This window comes from Nelusetta ayraudi, unplaced genomic scaffold, assembly GCF_046127955.1.
Source record: "Nelusetta ayraudi isolate G7.1 ecotype Tasmania unplaced genomic scaffold, CSIRO-AGI_Nayr_v1 ptg000023l, whole genome shotgun sequence".
Lineage (NCBI taxonomy): Eukaryota > Metazoa > Chordata > Actinopteri > Tetraodontiformes > Monacanthidae > Nelusetta > Nelusetta ayraudi.
In genome coordinates, this window is record NW_027466073.1 from 3,659,782 (window position 1) to 3,678,775 (window position 18,994).

At 48.0% G+C, this 18,994-nt stretch overlaps 1 protein-coding gene and 20 non-coding genes across 21 annotated transcripts in view; all 21 read right to left on the minus strand.

Annotated features, from left to right (window-relative positions):
- Positions 1 to 18,994, minus strand: part of LOC142889628 (NLR family CARD domain-containing protein 3-like) — a 391,584-nt gene that overhangs the window by 66,939 nt on the left and 305,651 nt on the right. The gene's annotated exons all lie outside the window — the stretch shown is intronic.
- Positions 543 to 706, minus strand: LOC142889795 (U1 spliceosomal RNA). Its single transcript, XR_012926975.1, has one exon. It is a non-coding gene; the product is annotated as a U1 spliceosomal RNA (small nuclear RNA).
- Positions 1,437 to 1,627, minus strand: LOC142889777 (U2 spliceosomal RNA). Its single transcript, XR_012926966.1, has one exon. It is a non-coding gene; the product is annotated as a U2 spliceosomal RNA (small nuclear RNA).
- Positions 2,420 to 2,583, minus strand: LOC142889796 (U1 spliceosomal RNA). The gene has a single exon (XR_012926976.1). It is a non-coding gene; the product is annotated as a U1 spliceosomal RNA (small nuclear RNA).
- On the minus strand, positions 3,314 to 3,504 carry LOC142889732 (U2 spliceosomal RNA). Its single transcript, XR_012926923.1, has one exon. It is a non-coding gene; the product is annotated as a U2 spliceosomal RNA (small nuclear RNA).
- Positions 4,297 to 4,460, minus strand: LOC142889689 (U1 spliceosomal RNA). The gene has a single exon (XR_012926882.1). It is a non-coding gene; the product is annotated as a U1 spliceosomal RNA (small nuclear RNA).
- LOC142889733 (U2 spliceosomal RNA) lies at positions 5,191 to 5,381 on the minus strand. The gene has a single exon (XR_012926924.1). It is a non-coding gene; the product is annotated as a U2 spliceosomal RNA (small nuclear RNA).
- Positions 6,174 to 6,337, minus strand: LOC142889707 (U1 spliceosomal RNA). The gene has a single exon (XR_012926900.1). It is a non-coding gene; the product is annotated as a U1 spliceosomal RNA (small nuclear RNA).
- LOC142889734 (U2 spliceosomal RNA) lies at positions 7,068 to 7,258 on the minus strand. Its single transcript, XR_012926925.1, has one exon. It is a non-coding gene; the product is annotated as a U2 spliceosomal RNA (small nuclear RNA).
- LOC142889797 (U1 spliceosomal RNA) lies at positions 8,051 to 8,214 on the minus strand. The gene has a single exon (XR_012926977.1). It is a non-coding gene; the product is annotated as a U1 spliceosomal RNA (small nuclear RNA).
- Positions 8,945 to 9,135, minus strand: LOC142889735 (U2 spliceosomal RNA). Its single transcript, XR_012926926.1, has one exon. It is a non-coding gene; the product is annotated as a U2 spliceosomal RNA (small nuclear RNA).
- Positions 9,928 to 10,091, minus strand: LOC142889708 (U1 spliceosomal RNA). The gene has a single exon (XR_012926901.1). It is a non-coding gene; the product is annotated as a U1 spliceosomal RNA (small nuclear RNA).
- LOC142889736 (U2 spliceosomal RNA) lies at positions 10,822 to 11,012 on the minus strand. The gene has a single exon (XR_012926927.1). It is a non-coding gene; the product is annotated as a U2 spliceosomal RNA (small nuclear RNA).
- Positions 11,805 to 11,968, minus strand: LOC142889798 (U1 spliceosomal RNA). The gene has a single exon (XR_012926978.1). It is a non-coding gene; the product is annotated as a U1 spliceosomal RNA (small nuclear RNA).
- LOC142889737 (U2 spliceosomal RNA) lies at positions 12,724 to 12,914 on the minus strand. The gene has a single exon (XR_012926928.1). It is a non-coding gene; the product is annotated as a U2 spliceosomal RNA (small nuclear RNA).
- Positions 13,707 to 13,870, minus strand: LOC142889799 (U1 spliceosomal RNA). Its single transcript, XR_012926979.1, has one exon. It is a non-coding gene; the product is annotated as a U1 spliceosomal RNA (small nuclear RNA).
- Positions 14,601 to 14,791, minus strand: LOC142889763 (U2 spliceosomal RNA). The gene has a single exon (XR_012926952.1). It is a non-coding gene; the product is annotated as a U2 spliceosomal RNA (small nuclear RNA).
- On the minus strand, positions 15,584 to 15,747 carry LOC142889800 (U1 spliceosomal RNA). The gene has a single exon (XR_012926980.1). It is a non-coding gene; the product is annotated as a U1 spliceosomal RNA (small nuclear RNA).
- Positions 16,478 to 16,668, minus strand: LOC142889738 (U2 spliceosomal RNA). Its single transcript, XR_012926929.1, has one exon. It is a non-coding gene; the product is annotated as a U2 spliceosomal RNA (small nuclear RNA).
- Positions 17,461 to 17,624, minus strand: LOC142889695 (U1 spliceosomal RNA). Its single transcript, XR_012926889.1, has one exon. It is a non-coding gene; the product is annotated as a U1 spliceosomal RNA (small nuclear RNA).
- On the minus strand, positions 18,355 to 18,545 carry LOC142889739 (U2 spliceosomal RNA). The gene has a single exon (XR_012926930.1). It is a non-coding gene; the product is annotated as a U2 spliceosomal RNA (small nuclear RNA).

Sequence of the window (18,994 nt, forward strand, 5' to 3'; positions counted from 1 at the left end):
CCGTTCAAACTTCCTGCTACGTCTGGCAAGGAAATTGTCAGTCCGTGCAATCTTAACCCGCCACAAAACAATTTCAAATGATTAATGACGCTACTAGGACCAAAGGAAACACTGACCAATATCTATCTTGACACTCATGCACATCTCTCACACTCTGGAATGGAATGTCTTGGTCTCAGTCTTAATCTTGTTTGTCCATGTTTCAACAACTAATACCTAAATCAGTGTCAATTGTTTAACTGTCACCAAATCTTTTCTGGTTCCACCAGTGATTGGACACTGAAACTCAGGGAACAGAGAATGGGGAGAGAAAGTGGACACAAACGCAAGAGCTTTGTGTACAATCGAAACGGAGCCACGGAAACTTGGCCAGCAGCCTGATGAACGCAGCCAAGTGAGAAGCTGAACTTCAGTCAGAAAGCCTCTCAAGACAACATGTCATGATTCAAGAAGCCATCTGATCACGGGCATCGCGCACGCTGGACAGACAGCATTTCTTACTGGCGTACGAGAGAACGTACTCTTGCTTTTCAACATCTGATCAGGGGAGAGCGCGAACGCAGTCCCCCACTACCAGAAATTATGCAGTCGAGATTCCCACATTTGGGGAATTCGCAGGGGTCAGCACAACCGGAGTGCAATGGTCGCGCCTCGCCCTGGGTGAACCACCTTCTTGATCATGGTGTCTCCCCTGCCAGGTAAGTATGAGTTGCCCATGGCTGACATGACCACGTCTTCCACAGTCATTGCGCGCTGGCTCACGGTGCTCGCCACGTGTTCACAGCCAAAGGCATGTCAGAAAGAAAAGCAATAGTTGATATTTGGTTGAATGAGAAAGAAATCTGTCCCAACCTCATGTCTCCCAAATAACAGATTTGTACGTGAGCAATCCTTTTTCCACAGTTCACTGCTGCATGACCACAACAAAAGGGAATTTGGAAAACCACTCATTTCATCCCATTTACCTCCAAAAGAATCAACAACTAAACCACCAGAGAAAATGTGGCAAAAAGAGCTCCATTTGAAATCTGTGATGTGCGATTCCAGTGGGAAATTCAGAGAAAAGAAGAACGTTCTGAATCGTCAAGGGGAAAAACAAAACAAATGACCACTGAACTAATTCATCGAGGAGTAGAAAACGCAACGCTAAAGCACTAGCTGCAATGCATACAGCGGGACGGCACCAAAGAAAAGGCAGCAGACTGCTTGATGCCGGACCAACAGCTGACAGGTCGCAGTGCAACGCCCTCTGCTGTTTACTACGGAGATGTGCTCTAAGTCAGAGGACTGCAGGGGACGTGAAATCATACTCTACCCATTGTGGGAATTGCGCACGGAAAGGCAACCCCGCATGTGCTATTACAGAAGCGCTCCAAACCGCCGATCAAATCTGACCTCAACCCCATCTAGTTGAGCTTGATTTTAGACAACGTAAGGAGGAGTGCACCGTTCCTGGAGATACTGCCATACCGGGTCGATGCGTGGAGTGGACGGAGCAAGCCCCTATTCCATCTCCCTGGTCCAAAAATCAATTTAATATATGGTCCCCGGGTAGGGGACGTAGCAGATATTAAACTGATAAGAACAGATACTACACTTGATCTTAGCCAAAAGGCCGAGAAGCGATACCACGTCACTGGCGAGCACAGGGAGTCATTCCGCTCACAGCCACCCTCGCTCACGGCGCATCGCGGCAGCATTTACTTGGCCTCAACAACAACAAGGTGCTAAAAGTGTGGATGAACCTTCCATGGACAGTGAGCAGCAGAAGCCGCACACAAGTTGGCCAACCTAATGCAAGTGGATGCAGCTTAAAGTTAGTTCTGGCCACGTGAGCACGTCCTGACCGATCCACAATGGCTTCCAACACCAAGTTTCCGTTCAAACTTCCTGCTACGTCTGGCAAGGAAATTGTCAGTCCGTGCAATCTTAACCCGCCACAAAACAAATTCAAATGATTAATGACGCTACTAGGACCAAAGGAAACACTGACCAATATCTATCTTGACACTCATGCACATCTCTCACACTCTGGAATGGAATGTCTTGGTCTCAGTCTTAATCTTGTTTGTCCATGTTTCAACAACTAATACCTAAATCAGTGTCAATTGTTTAACTGTCACCAAATCTTTTCTGGTTCCACCAGTGATTGGACACTGAAACTCAGGGAACAGAGAATGGGGAGAGAAAGTGGACACAAACGCAAGAGCTTTGTGTACAATCGAAACGGAGCCACGGAAACTTGGCCAGCAGCCTGATGAACGCAGCCAAGTGAGAAGCTGAACTTCAGTCAGAAAGCCTCTCAAGACAACATGTCATGATTCAAGAAGCCATCTGATCACGGGCATCGCGCACGCTGGACAGACAGCATTTCTTACTGGCGTACGAGAGAACGTACTCTTGCTTTTCAACATCTGATCAGGGGAGAGCGCGAACGCAGTCCCCCACTACCAGAAATTATGCAGTCGAGATTCCCACATTTGGGGAATTCGCAGGGGTCAGCACAACCGGAGTGCAATGGTCGCGCCTCGCCCTGGGTGAACCACCTTCTTGATCATGGTGTCTCCCCTGCCAGGTAAGTATGAGTTGCCCATGGCTGACATGACCACGTCTTCCACAGTCATTGCGCGCTGGCTCACGGTGCTCGCCACGTGTTCACAGCCAAAGGCATGTCAGAAAGAAAAGCAATAGTTGATATTTGGTTGAATGAGAAAGAAATCTGTCCCAACCTCATGTCTCCCAAATAACAGATTTGTACGTGAGCAATCCTTTTTCCACAGTTCACTGCTGCATGACCACAACAAAAGGGAATTTGGAAAACCACTCATTTCATCCCATTTACCTCCAAAAGAATCAACAACTAAACCACCAGAGAAAATGTGGCAAAAAGAGCTCCATTTGAAATCTGTGATGTGCGATTCCAGTGGGAAATTCAGAGAAAAGAAGAACGTTCTGAATCGTCAAGGGGAAAAACAAAACAAATGACCACTGAACTAATTCATCGAGGAGTAGAAAACGCAACGCTAAAGCACTAGCTGCAATGCATACAGCGGGACGGCACCAAAGAAAAGGCAGCAGACTGCTTGATGCCGGACCAACAGCTGACAGGTCGCAGTGCAACGCCCTCTGCTGTTTACTACGGAGATGTGCTCTAAGTCAGAGGACTGCAGGGGACGTGAAATCATACTCTACCCATTGTGGGAATTGCGCACGGAAAGGCAACCCCGCATGTGCTATTACAGAAGCGCTCCAAACCGCCGATCAAATCTGACCTCAACCCCATCTAGTTGAGCTTGATTTTAGACAACGTAAGGAGGAGTGCACCGTTCCTGGAGATACTGCCATACCGGGTCGATGCGTGGAGTGGACGGAGCAAGCCCCTATTCCATCTCCCTGGTCCAAAAATCAATTTAATATATGGTCCCCGGGTAGGGGACGTATCAGATATTAAACTGATAAGAACAGATACTACACTTGATCTTAGCCAAAAGGCCGAGAAGCGATACCACGTCACTGGCGAGCACAGGGAGTCATTCCGCTCACAGCCACCCTCGCTCACGGCGCATCGCGGCAGCATTTACTTGGCCTCAACAACAACAAGGTGCTAAAAGTGTGGATGAACCTTCCATGGACAGTGAGCAGCAGAAGCCGCACACAAGTTGGCCAACCTAATGCAAGTGGATGCAGCTTAAAGTTAGTTCTGGCCACGTGAGCACGTCCTGACCGATCCACAATGGCTTCCAACACCAAGTTTCCGTTCAAACTTCCTGCTACGTCTGGCAAGGAAATTGTCAGTCCGTGCAATCTTAACCCGCCACAAAACAATTTCAAATGATTAATGACGCTACTAGGACCAAAGGAAACACTGACCAATATCTATCTTGACACTCATGCACATCTCTCACACTCTGGAATGGAATGTCTTGGTCTCAGTCTTAATCTTGTTTGTCCATGTTTCAACAACTAATACCTAAATCAGTGTCAATTGTTTAACTGTCACCAAATCTTTTCTGGTTCCACCAGTGATTGGACACTGAAACTCAGGGAACAGAGAATGGGGAGAGAAAGTGGACACAAACGCAAGAGCTTTGTGTACAATCGAAACGGAGCCACGGAAACTTGGCCAGCAGCCTGATGAACGCAGCCAAGTGAGAAGCTGAACTTCAGTCAGAAAGCCTCTCAAGACAACATGTCATGATTCAAGAAGCCATCTGATCACGGGCATCGCGCACGCTGGACAGACAGCATTTCTTACTGGCGTACGAGAGAACGTACTCTTGCTTTTCAACATCTGATCAGGGGAGAGCGCGAACGCAGTCCCCCACTACCAGAAATTATGCAGTCGAGATTCCCACATTTGGGGAATTCGCAGGGGTCAGCACAACCGGAGTGCAATGGTCACGCCTCGCCCTGGGTGAACCACCTTCTTGATCATGGTGTCTCCCCTGCCAGGTAAGTATGAGTTGCCCATGGCTGACATGACCACGTCTTCCACAGTCATTGCGCGCTGGCTCACGGTGCTCGCCACGTGTTCACAGCCAAAGGCATGTCAGAAAGAAAAGCAATAGTTGATATTTGGTTGAATGAGAAAGAAATCTGTCCCAACCTCATGTCTCCCAAATAACAGATTTGTACGTGAGCAATCCTTTTTCCACAGTTCACTGCTGCATGACCACAACAAAAGGGAATTTGGAAAACCACTCATTTCATCCCATTTACCTCCAAAAGAATCAACAACTAAACCACCAGAGAAAATGTGGCAAAAAGAGCTCCATTTGAAATCTGTGATGTGCGATTCCAGTGGGAAATTCAGAGAAAAGAAGAACGTTCTGAATCGTCAAGGGGAAAAACAAAACAAATGACCACTGAACTAATTCATCGAGGAGTAGAAAACGCAACGCTAAAGCACTAGCTGCAATGCATACAGCGGGACGGCACCAAAGAAAAGGCAGCAGACTGCTTGATGCCGGACCAACAGCTGACAGGTCGCAGTGCAACGCCCTCTGCTGTTTACTACGGAGATGTGCTCTAAGTCAGAGGACTGCAGGGGACGTGAAATCATACTCTACCCATTGTGGGAATTGCGCACGGAAAGGCAACCCCGCATGTGCTATTACAGAAGCGCTCCAAACCGCCGATCAAATCTGACCTCAACCCCATCTAGTTGAGCTTGATTTTAGACAACGTAAGGAGGAGTGCACCGTTCCTGGAGATACTGCCATACCGGGTCGATGCGTGGAGTGGACGGAGCAAGCCCCTATTCCATCTCCCTGGTCCAAAAATCAATTTAATATATGGTCCCCGGGTAGGGGACGTATCAGATATTAAACTGATAAGAACAGATACTACACTTGATCTTAGCCAAAAGGCCGAGAAGCGATACCACGTCACTGGCGAGCACAGGGAGTCATTCCGCTCACAGCCACCCTCGCTCACGGCGCATCGCGGCAGCATTTACTTGGCCTCAACAACAACAAGGTGCTAAAAGTGTGGATGAACCTTCCATGGACAGTGAGCAGCAGAAGCCGCACACAAGTTGGCCAACCTAATGCAAGTGGATGCAGCTTAAAGTTAGTTCTGGCCACGTGAGCACGTCCTGACCGATCCACAATGGCTTCCAACACCAAGTTTCCGTTCAAACTTCCTGCTACGTCTGGCAAGGAAATTGTCAGTCCGTGCAATCTTAACCCGCCACAAAACAAATTCAAATGATTAATGACGCTACTAGGACCAAAGGAAACACTGACCAATATCTATCTTGACACTCATGCACATCTCTCACACTCTGGAATGGAATGTCTTGGTCTCAGTCTTAATCTTGTTTGTCCATGTTTCAACAACTAATACCTAAATCAGTGTCAATTGTTTAACTGTCACCAAATCTTTTCTGGTTCCACCAGTGATTGGACACTGATACTCAGGGAACAGAGAATGGGGAGAGAAAGTGGACACAAACGCAAGAGCTTTGTGTACAATCGAAACGGAGCCACGGAAACTTGGCCAGCAGCCTGATGAACGCAGCCAAGTGAGAAGCTGAACTTCAGTCAGAAAGCCTCTCAAGACAACATGTCATGATTCAAGAAGCCATCTGATCACGGGCATCGCGCACGCTGGACAGACAGCATTTCTTACTGGCGTACGAGAGAACGTACTCTTGCTTTTCAACATCTGATCAGGGGAGAGCGCGAACGCAGTCCCCCACTACCAGAAATTATGCAGTCGAGATTCCCACATTTGGGGAATTCGCAGGGGTCAGCACAACCGGAGTGCAATGGTCGCGCCTCGCCCTGGGTGAACCACCTTCTTGATCATGGTGTCTCTCCTGCCAGGTAAGTATGAGTTGCCCATGGCTGACATGACCACGTCTTCCACAGTCATTGCGCGCTGGCTCACGGTGCTCGCCACGTGTTCACAGCCAAAGGCATGTCAGAAAGAAAAGCAATAGTTGATATTTGGTTGAATGAGAAAGAAATCTGTCCCAACCTCATGTCTCCCAAATAACAGATTTGTACGTGAGCAATCCTTTTTCCACAGTTCACTGCTGCATGACCACAACAAAAGGGAATTTGGAAAACCACTCATTTCATCCCATTTACCTCCAAAAGAATCAACAACTAAACCACCAGAGAAAATGTGGCAAAAAGAGCTCCATTTGAAATCTGTGATGTGCGATTCCAGTGGGAAATTCAGAGAAAAGAAGAACGTTCTGAATCGTCAAGGGGAAAAACAAAACAAATGACCACTGAACTAATTCATCGAGGAGTAGAAAACGCAACGCTAAAGCACTAGCTGCAATGCATACAGCGGGACGGCACCAAAGAAAAGGCAGCAGACTGCTTGATGCCGGACCAACAGCTGACAGGTCGCAGTGCAACGCCCTCTGCTGTTTACTACGGAGATGTGCTCTAAGTCAGAGGACTGCAGGGGACGTGAAATCATACTCTACCCATTGTGGGAATTGCGCACGGAAAGGCAACCCCGCATGTGCTATTACAGAAGCGCTCCAAACCGCCGATCAAATCTGACCTCAACCCCATCTAGTTGAGCTTGATTTTAGACAACGTAAGGAGGAGTGCACCGTTCCTGGAGATACTGCCATACCGGGTCGATGCGTGGAGTGGACGGAGCAAGCCCCTATTCCATCTCCCTGGTCCAAAAATCAATTTAATATATGGTCCCCGGGTAGGGGACGTATCAGATATTAAACTGATAAGAACAGATACTACACTTGATCTTAGCCAAAAGGCCGAGAAGCGATACCACGTCACTGGCGAGCACAGGGAGTCATTCCGCTCACAGCCACCCTCGCTCACGGCGCATCGCGGCAGCATTTACTTGGCCTCAACAACAACAAGGTGCTAAAAGTGTGGATGAACCTTCCATGGACAGTGAGCAGCAGAAGCCGCACACAAGTTGGCCAACCTAATGCAAGTGGATGCAGCTTAAAGTTAGTTCTGGCCACGTGAGCACGTCCTGACCGATCCACAATGGCTTCCAACACCAAGTTTCCGTTCAAACTTCCTGCTACGTCTGGCAAGGAAATTGTCAGTCCGTGCAATCTTAACCCGCCACAAAACAAATTCAAATGATTAATGACGCTACTAGGACCAAAGGAAACACTGACCAATATCTATCTTGACACTCATGCACATCTCTCACACTCTGGAATGGAATGTCTTGGTCTCAGTCTTAATCTTGTTTGTCCATGTTTCAACAACTAATACCTAAATCAGTGTCAATTGTTTAACTGTCACCAAATCTTTTCTGGTTCCACCAGTGATTGGACACTGAAACTCAGGGAACAGAGAATGGGGAGAGAAAGTGGACACAAACGCAAGAGCTTTGTGTACAATCGAAACGGAGCCACGGAAACTTGGCCAGCAGCCTGATGAACGCAGCCAAGTGAGAAGCTGAACTTCAGTCAGAAAGCCTCTCAAGACAACATGTCATGATTCAAGAAGCCATCTGATCACGGGCATCGCGCACGCTGGACAGACAGCATTTCTTACTGGCGTACGAGAGAACGTACTCTTGCTTTTCAACATCTGATCAGGGGAGAGCGCGAACGCAGTCCCCCACTACCAGAAATTATGCAGTCGAGATTCCCACATTTGGGGAATTCGCAGGGGTCAGCACAACCGGAGTGCAATGGTCGCGCCTCGCCCTGGGTGAACCACCTTCTTGATCATGGTGTCTCCCCTGCCAGGTAAGTATGAGTTGTCCATGGCTGACATGACCACGTCTTCCACAGTCATTGCGCGCTGGCTCACGGTGCTCGCCACGTGTTCACAGCCAAAGGCATGTCAGAAAGAAAAGCAATAGTTGATATTTGGTTGAATGAGAAAGAAATCTGTCCCAACCTCATGTCTCCCAAATAACAGATTTGTACGTGAGCAATCCTTTTTCCACAGTTCACTGCTGCATGACCACAACAAAAGGGAATTTGGAAAACCACTCATTTCATCCCATTTACCTCCAAAAGAATCAACAACTAAACCACCAGAGAAAATGTGGCAAAAAGAGCTCCATTTGAAATCTGTGATGTGCGATTCCAGTGGGAAATTCAGAGAAAAGAAGAACATTCTGAATCGTCAAGGGGAAAAACAAAACAAATGACCACTGAACTAATTCATCGAGGAGTAGAAAACGCAACGCTAAAGCACTAGCTGCAATGCATACAGCGGGACGGCACCAAAGAAAAGGCAGCAGACTGCTTGATGCCGGACCAACAGCTGACAGGTCGCAGTGCAACGCCCTCTGCTGTTTACTACGGAGATGTGCTCTAAGTCAGAGGACTGCAGGGGACGTGAAATCATACTCTACCCATTGTGGGAATTGCGCACGGAAAGGCAACCCCGCATGTGCTATTACAGAAGCGCTCCAAACCGCCGATCAAATCTGACCTCAACCCCATCTAGTTGAGCTTGATTTTAGACAACGTAAGGAGGAGTGCACCGTTCCTGGAGATACTGCCATACCGGGTCGATGCGTGGAGTGGACGGAGCAAGCCCCTATTCCATCTCCCTGGTCCAAAAATCAATTTAATATATGGTCCCCGGGTAGGGGACGTATCAGATATTAAACTGATAAGAACAGATACTACACTTGATCTTAGCCAAAAGGCCGAGAAGCGATACCACGTCACTGGCGAGCACAGGGAGTCATTCCGCTCACAGCCACCCTCGCTCACGGCGCATCGCGGCAGCATTTACTTGGCCTCAACAACAACAAGGTGCTAAAAGTGTGGATGAACCTTCCATGGACAGTGAGCAGCAGAAGCCGCACACAAGTTGGCCAACCTAATGCAAGTGGATGCAGCTTAAAGTTAGTTCTGGCCACGTGAGCACGTCCTGACCGATCCACAATGGCTTCAAACACCAAGTTTCCGTTCAAACTTCCTGCTACGTCTGGCAAGGAAATTGTCAGTCCGTGCAATCTTAACCCGCCACAAAACAAATTCAAATGATTAATGACGCTACTAGGACCAAAGGAAACACTGACCAATATCTATCTTGACACTCATGCACATCTCTCACACTCTGGAATGGAATGTCTTGGTCTCAGTCTTAATCTTGTTTGTCCATGTTTCAACAACTAATACCTAAATCAGTGTCAATTGTTTAACTGTCACCAAATCTTTTCTGGTTCCACCAGTGATTGGACACTGAAACTCAGGGAACAGAGAATGGGGAGAGAAAGTGGACACAAACGCAAGAGCTTTGTGTACAATCGAAACGGAGCCACGGAAACTTGGCCAGCAGCCTGATGAACGCAGCCAAGTGAGAAGCTGAACTTCAGTCAGAAAGCCTCTCAAGACAACATGTCATGATTCAAGAAGCCATCTGATCACGGGCATCGCGCACGCTGGACAGACAGCATTTCTTACTGGCGTACGAGAGAACGTACTCTTGCTTTTCAACATCTGATCAGGGGAGAGCGCGAACGCAGTCCCCCACTACCAGAAATTATGCAGTCGAGATTCCCACATTTGGGGAATTCGCAGGGGTCAGCACAACCGGAGTGCAATGGTCGCGCCTCGCCCTGGGTGAACCACCTTCTTGATCATGGTGTCTCTCCTGCCAGGTAAGTATGAGTTGCCCATGGCTGACATGACCACGTCTTCCACAGTCATTGCGCGCTGGCTCACGGTGCTCGCCACGTGTTCACAGCCAAAGGCATGTCAGAAAGAAAAGCAATAGTTGATATTTGGTTGAATGAGAAAGAAATCTGTCCCAACCTCATGTCTCCCAAATAACAGATTTGTACGTGAGCAATCCTTTTTCCACAGTTCACTGCTGCATGACCACAACAAAAGGGAATTTGGAAAACCACTCATTTCATCCCATTTACCTCCAAAAGAATCAACAACTAAACCACCAGAGAAAATGTGGCAAAAAGAGCTCCATTTGAAATCTGTGATGTGCGATTCCAGTGGGAAATTCAGAGAAAAGAAGAACGTTCTGAATCGTCAAGGGGAAAAACAAAACAAATGACCACTGAACTAATTCATCGAGGAGTAGAAAACGCAACGCTAAAGCACTAGCTGCAATGCATACAGCGGGACGGCACCAAAGAAAAGGCAGCAGACTGCTTGATGCCGGACCAACAGCTGACAGGTCGCAGTGCAACGCCCTCTGCTGTTTACTACGGAGATGTGCTCTAAGTCAGAGGACTGCAGGGGACGTGAAATCATACTCTACCCATTGTGGGAATTGCGCACGGAAAGGCAACCCCGCATGTGCTATTACAGAAGCGCTCCAAACCGCCGATCAAATCTGACCTCAACCCCATCTAGTTGAGCTTGATTTTAGACAACGTAAGGAGGAGTGCACCGTTCCTGGAGATACTGCCATACCGGGTCGATGCGTGGAGTGGACGGAGCAAGCCCCTATTCCATCTCCCTGGTCCAAAAATCAATTTAATATATGGTCCCCGGGTAGGGGACGTATCAGATATTAAACTGATAAGAACAGATACTACACTTGATCTTAGCCAAAAGGCCGAGAAGCGATACCACGTCACTGGCGAGCACAGGGAGTCATTCCGCTCACAGCCACCCTCGCTCACGGCGCATCGCGGCAGCATTTACTTGGCCTCAACAACAACAAGGTGCTAAAAGTGTGGATGAACCTTCCATGGACAGTGAGCAGCAGAAGCCGCACACAAGTTGGCCAACCTAATGCAAGTGGATGCAGCTTAAAGTTAGTTCTGGCCACGTGAGCACGTCCTGACCGATCCACAATGGCTTCCAACACCAAGTTTCCGTTCAAACTTCCTGCTACGTCTGGCAAGGAAATTGTCAGTCCGTGCAATCTTAACCCGCCACAAAACAAATTCAAATGATTAATGACGCTACTAGGACCAAAGGAAACACTGACCAATATCTATCTTGACACTCATGCACATCTCTCACACTCTGGAATGGAATGTCTTGGTCTCAGTCTTAATCTTGTTTGTCCATGTTTCAACAACTAATACCTAAATCAGTGTCAATTGTTTAACTGTCACCAAATCTTTTCTGGTTCCACCAGTGATTGGACACTGAAACTCAGGGAACAGAGAATGGGGAGAGAAAGTGGACACAAACGCAAGAGCTTTGTGTACAATCGAAACGGAGCCACGGAAACTTGGCCAGCAGCCTGATGAACGCAGCCAAGTGAGAAGCTGAACTTCAGTCAGAAAGCCTCTCAAGACAACATGTCATGATTCAAGAAGCCATCTGATCACGGGCATCGCGCACGCTGGACAGACAGCATTTCTTACTGGCGTACGAGAGAACGTACTCTTGCTTTTCAACATCTGATCAGGGGAGAGCGCGAACGCAGTCCCCCACTACCAGAAATTATGCAGTCGAGATTCCCACATTTGGGGAATTCGCAGGGGTCAGCACAACCGGAGTGCAATGGTCGCGCCTCGCCCTGGGTGAACCACCTTCTTGATCATGGTGTCTCCCCTGCCAGGTAAGTATGAGTTGTCCATGGCTGACATGACCACGTCTTCCACAGTCATTGCGCGCTGGCTCACGGTGCTCGCCACGTGTTCACAGCCAAAGGCATGTCAGAAAGAAAAGCAATAGTTGATATTTGGTTGAATGAGAAATGTTGAATGGTTGAATGAGAAATTGGTTGAATGTCCCAACCTCATGTCTCCCAAATAACAGATTTGTACGTGAGCAATCCTTTTTCCACAGTTCACTGCTGCATGACCACAACAAAAGGGAATTTGGAAAACCACTCATTTCATCCCATTTACCTCCAAAAGAATCAACAACTAAACCACCAGAGAAAATGTGGCAAAAAGAGCTCCATTTGAAATCTGTGATGTGCGATTCCAGTGGGAAATTCAGAGAAAAGAAGAACATTCTGAATCGTCAAGGGGAAAAACAAAACAAATGACCACTGAACTAATTCATCGAGGAGTAGAAAACGCAACGCTAAAGCACTAGCTGCAATGCATACAGCGGGACGGCACCAAAGAAAAGGCAGCAGACTGCTTGATGCCGGACCAACAGCTGACAGGTCGCAGTGCAACGCCCTCTGCTGTTTACTACGGAGATGTGCTCTAAGTCAGAGGACTGCAGGGGACGTGAAATCATACTCTACCCATTGTGGGAATTGCGCACGGAAAGGCAACCCCGCATGTGCTATTACAGAAGCGCTCCAAACCGCCGATCAAATCTGACCTCAACCCCATCTAGTTGAGCTTGATTTTAGACAACGTAAGGAGGAGTGCACCGTTCCTGGAGATACTGCCATACCGGGTCGATGCGTGGAGTGGACGGAGCAAGCCCCTATTCCATCTCCCTGGTCCAAAAATCAATTTAATATATGGTCCCCGGGTAGGGGACGTATCAGATATTAAACTGATAAGAACAGATACTACACTTGATCTTAGCCAAAAGGCCGAGAAGCGATACCACGTCACTGGCGAGCACAGGGAGTCATTCCGCTCACAGCCACCCTCGCTCACGGCGCATCGCGGCAGCATTTACTTGGCCTCAACAACAACAAGGTGCTAAAAGTGTGGATGAACCTTCCATGGACAGTGAGCAGCAGAAGCCGCACACAAGTTGGCCAACCTAATGCAAGTGGATGCAGCTTAAAGTTAGTTCTGGCCACGTGAGCACGTCCTGACCGATCCACAATGGCTTCAAACACCAAGTTTCCGTTCAAACTTCCTGCTACGTCTGGCAAGGAAATTGTCAGTCCGTGCAATCTTAACCCGCCACAAAACAAATTCAAATGATTAATGACGCTACTAGGACCAAAGGAAACACTGACCAATATCTATCTTGACACTCATGCACATCTCTCACACTCTGGAATGGAATGTCTTGGTCTCAGTCTTAATCTTGTTTGTCCATGTTTCAACAACTAATACCTAAATCAGTGTCAATTGTTTAACTGTCACCAAATCTTTTCTGGTTCCACCAGTGATTGGACACTGAAACTCAGGGAACAGAGAATGGGGAGAGAAAGTGGACACAAACGCAAGAGCTTTGTGTACAATCGAAACGGAGCCACGGAAACTTGGCCAGCAGCCTGATGAACGCAGCCAAGTGAGAAGCTGAACTTCAGTCAGAAAGCCTCTCAAGACAACATGTCATGATTCAAGAAGCCATCTGATCACGGGCATCGCGCACGCTGGACAGACAGCATTTCTTACTGGCGTACGAGAGAACGTACTCTTGCTTTTCAACATCTGATCAGGGGAGAGCGCGAACGCAGTCCCCCACTACCAGAAATTATGCAGTCGAGATTCCCACATTTGGGGAATTCGCAGGGGTCAGCACAACCGGAGTGCAATGGTCGCGCCTCGCCCTGGGTGAACCACCTTCTTGATCATGGTGTCTCCCCTGCCAGGTAAGTATGAGTTGCCCATGGCTGACATGACCACGTCTTCCACAGTCATTGCGCGCTGGCTCACGGTGCTCGCCACGTGTTCACAGCCAAAGGCATGTCAGAAAGAAAAGCAATAGTTGATATTTGGTTGAATGAGAAAGAAATCTGTCCCAACCTCATGTCTCCCAAATAACAGATTTGTACGTGAGCAATCCTTTTTCCACAGTTCACTGCTGCATGACCACAACAAAAGGGAATTTGGAAAACCACTCATTTCATCCCATTTACCTCCAAAATAATCAACAACTAAACCACCAGAGAAAATGTGGCAAAAAGAGCTCCATTTGAAATCTGTGATGTGCGATTCCAGTGGGAAATTCAGAGAAAAGAAGAACATTCTGAATCGTCAAGGGGAAAAACAAAACAAATGACCACTGAACTAATTCATCGAGGAGTAGAAAACGCAACGCTAAAGCACTAGCTGCAATGCATACAGCGGGACGGCACCAAAGAAAAGGCAGCAGACTGCTTGATGCCGGACCAACAGCTGACAGGTCGCAGTGCAACGCCCTCTGCTGTTTACTACGGAGATGTGCTCTAAGTCAGAGGACTGCAGGGGACGTGAAATCATACTCTACCCATTGTGGGAATTGCGCACGGAAAGGCAACCCCGCATGTGCTATTACAGAAGCGCTCCAAACCGCCGATCAAATCTGACCTCAACCCCATCTAGTTGAGCTTGATTTTAGACAACGTAAGGAGGAGTGCACCGTTCCTGGAGATACTGCCATACCGGGTCAATGCGTGGAGTGGACGGAGCAAGCCCCTATTCCATCTCCCTGGTCCAAAAATCAATTTAATATATGGTCCCCGGGTAGGGGACGTATCAGATATTAAACTGATAAGAACAGATACTACACTTGATCTTAGCCAAAAGGCCGAGAAGCGATACCACGTCACTGGCGAGCACAGGGAGTCATTCCGCTCACAGCCACCCTCGCTCACGGCGCATCGCGGCAGCATTTACTTGGCCTCAACAACAACAAGGTGCTAAAAGTGTGGATGAACCTTCCATGGACAGTGAGCAGCAGAAGCCGCACACAAGTTGGCCAACCTAATGCAAGTGGATGCAGCTTAAAGTTAGTTCTGGCCACGTGAGCACGTCCTGACCGATCCACAATGGCTTCCAACACCAACTTTCCGTTCAAACTTCCTGCTACGTCTGGCAAGGAAATTGTCAGTCCGTGCAATCTTAACCCGCCACAAAACAAATTCAAATGATTAATGACGCTACTAGGACCAAAGGAAACACTGACCAATATCTATCTTGACACTCATGCACATCTCTCACACTCTGGAATGGAATGTCTTGGTCTCAGTCTTAATCTTGTTTGTCCATGTTTCAACAACTAATACCTAAATCAGTGTCAATTGTTTAACTGTCACCAAATCTTTTCTGGTTCCACCAGTGATTGGACACTGAAACTCAGGGAACAGAGAATGGGGAGAGAAAGTGGACACAAACGCAAGAGCTTTGTGTACAATCGAAACGGAGCCACGGAAACTTGGCCAGCAGCCTGATGAACGCAGCCAAGTGAGAAGCTGAACTTCAGTCAGAAAGCCTCTCAAGACAACATGTCATGATTCAAGAAGCCATCTGATCACGGGCATCGCGCACGCTGGACAGACAGCATTTCTTACTGGCGTACGAGAGAACGTACTCTTGCTTTTCAACATCTGATCAGGGGAGAGCGCGAACGCAGTCCCCCACTACCAGAAATTATGCAGTCGAGATTCCCACATTTGGGGAATTCGCAGGGGTCAGCACAACCGGAGTGCAATGGTCGCGCCTCGCCCTGGGTGAACCACCTTCTTGATCATGGTGTCTCCCCTGCCAGGTAAGTATGAGTTGCCCATGGCTGACATGACCACGTCTTCCACAGTCATTGCGCGCTGGCTCACGGTGCTCGCCACGTGTTCACAGCCAAAGGCATGTCAGAAAGAAAAGCAATAGTTGATATTTGGTTGAATGAGAAAGAAATCTGTCCCAACCTCATGTCTCCCAAATAACAGATTTGTACGTGAGCAATCCTTTTTCCACAGTTCACTGCTGCATGACCACAACAAAAGGGAATTTGGAAAACCACTCATTTCATCCCATTTACCTCCAAAAGAATCAACAACTAAACCACCAGAGAAAATGTGGCAAAAAGAGCTCCATTTGAAATCTGTGATGTGCGATTCCAGTGGGAAATTCAGAGAAAAGAAGAACATTCTGAATCGTCAAGGGGAAAAACAAAACAAATGACCACTGAACTAATTCATCGAGGAGTAGAAAACGCAACGCTAAAGCACTAGCTGCAATGCATACAGCGGGACGGCACCAAAGAAAAGGCAGCAGACTGCTTGATGCCGGACCAACAGCTGACAGGTCGCAGTGCAACGCCCTCTGCTGTTTACTACGGAGATGTGCTCTAAGTCAGAGGACTGCAGGGGACGTGAAATCATACTCTACCCATTGTGGGAATTGCGCACGGAAAGGCAACCCCGCATGTGCTATTACAGAAGCGCTCCAAACCGCCGATCAAATCTGACCTCAACCCCATCTAGTTGAGCTTGATTTTAGACAACGTAAGGAGGAGTGCACCGTTCCTGGAGATACTGCCATACCGGGTCGATGCGTGGAGTGGACGGAGCAAGCCCCTATTCCATCTCCCTGGTCCAAAAATCAATTTAATATATGGTCCCCGGGTAGGGGACGTATCAGATATTAAACTGATAAGAACAGATACTACACTTGATCTTAGCCAAAAGGCCGAGAAGCGATACCACGTCACTGGCGAGCACAGGGAGTCATTCCGCTCACAGCCACCCTCGCTCACGGCGCATCGCGGCAGCATTTACTTGGCCTCAACAACAACAAGGTGCTAAAAGTGTGGATGAACCTTCCATGGACAGTGAGCAGCAGAAGCCGCACACAAGTTGGCCAACCTAATGCAAGTGGATGCAGCTTAAAGTTAGTTCTGGCCACGTGAGCACGTCCTGACCGATCCACAATGGCTTCCAACACCAAGTTTCCGTTCAAACTTCCTGCTACGTCTGGCAAGGAAATTGTCAGTCCGTGCAATCTTAACCCGCCACAAAACAAATTCAAATGATTAATGACGCTACTAGGACCAAAGGAAACACTGACCAATATCTATCTTGACACTCATGCACATCTCTCACACTCTGGAATGGAATGTCTTGGTCTCAGTCTTAATCTTGTTTGTCCATGTTTCAACAACTAATACCTAAATCAGTGTCAATTGTTTAACTGTCACCAAATCTTTTCTGGTTCCACCAGTGATTGGACACTGAAACTCAGGGAACAGAGAATGGGGAGAGAAAGTGGACACAAACGCAAGAGCTTTGTGTACAATCGAAACGGAGCCACGGAAACTTGGCCAGCAGCCTGATGAACGCAGCCAAGTGAGAAGCTGAACTTCAGTCAGAAAGCCTCTCAAGACAACATGTCATGATTCAAGAAGCCATCTGATCACGGGCATCGCGCACGCTGGACAGACAGCATTTCTTACTGGCGTACGAGAGAACGTACTCTTGCTTTTCAACATCTGATCAGGGGAGAGCGCGAACGCAGTCCCCCACTACCAGAAATTATGCAGTCGAGATTCCCACATTTGGGGAATTCGCAGGGGTCAGCACAACCGGAGTGCAATGGTCGCGCCTCGCCCTGGGTGACCCACCTTCTTGATCATGGTGTCTCCCCTGCCAGGTAAGTATGAGTTGCCCATGGCTGACATGACCACGTCTTCCACAGTCATTGCGCGCTGGCTCACGGTGCTCGCCACGTGTTCACAGCCAAAGGCATGTCAGAAAGAAAAGCAATAGTTGATATTTGGTTGAATGAGAAAGAAATCTGTCCCAACCTCATGTCTCCCAAATAACAGATTTGTACGTGAGCAATCCTTTTTCCACAGTTCACTGCTGCATGACCACAACAAAAGGGAATTTGGAAAACCACTCATTTCATCCCATTTACCTCCAAAAGAATCAACAACTAAACCACCAGAGAAAATGTGGCAAAAAGAGCTCCATTTGAAATCTGTGATGTGCGATTCCAGTGGGAAATTCAGAGAAAAGAAGAACATTCTGAATCGTCAAGGGGAAAAACAAAACAAATGACCACTGAACTAATTCATCGAGGAGTAGAAAACGCAACGCTAAAGCACTAGCTGCAATGCATACAGCGGGACGGCACCAAAGAAAAGGCAGCAGACTGCTTGATGCCGGACCAACAGCTGACAGGTCGCAGTGCAACGCCCTCTGCTGTTTACTACGGAGATGTGCTCTAAGTCAGAGGACTGCAGGGGACGTGAAATCATACTCTACCCATTGTGGGAATTGCGCACGGAAAGGCAACCCCGCATGTGCTATTACAGAAGCGCTCCAAACCGCCGATCAAATCTGACCTCAACCCCATCTAGTTGAGCTTGATTTTAGACAACGTAAGGAGGAGTGCACCGTTCCTGGAGATACTGCCATACCGGGTCGATGCGTGGAGTGGACGGAGCAAGCCCCTATTCCATCTCCCTGGTCCAAAAATCAATTTAATATATGGTCCCCGGGTAGGGGACGTATCAGATATTAAACTGATAAGAACAGATACTACACTTGATCTTAGCCAAAAGGCCGAGAAGCGATACCACGTCACTGGCGAGCACAGGGAGTCATTCCGCTCACAGCCACCCTCGCTCACGGCGCATCGCGGCAGCATTTACTTGGCCTCAACAACAACAAGGTGCTAAAAGTGTGGATGAACCTTCCATGGACAGTGAGCAGCAGAAGCCGCACACAAGTTGGCCAACCTAATGCAAGTGGATGCAGCTTAAAGTTAGTTCTGGCCACGTGAGCACGTCCTGACCGATCCACAATGGCTTCCAACACCAAGTTTCCGTTCAAACTTCCTGCTACGTCTGGCAAGGAAATTGTCAGTCCGTGCAATCTTAACCCGCCACAAAACAAATTCAAATGATTAATGACGCTACTAGGACCAAAGGAAACACTGACCAATATCTATCTTGACACTCATGCACATCTCTCACACTCTGGAATGGAATGTCTTGGTCTCAGTCTTAATCTTGTTTGTCCAT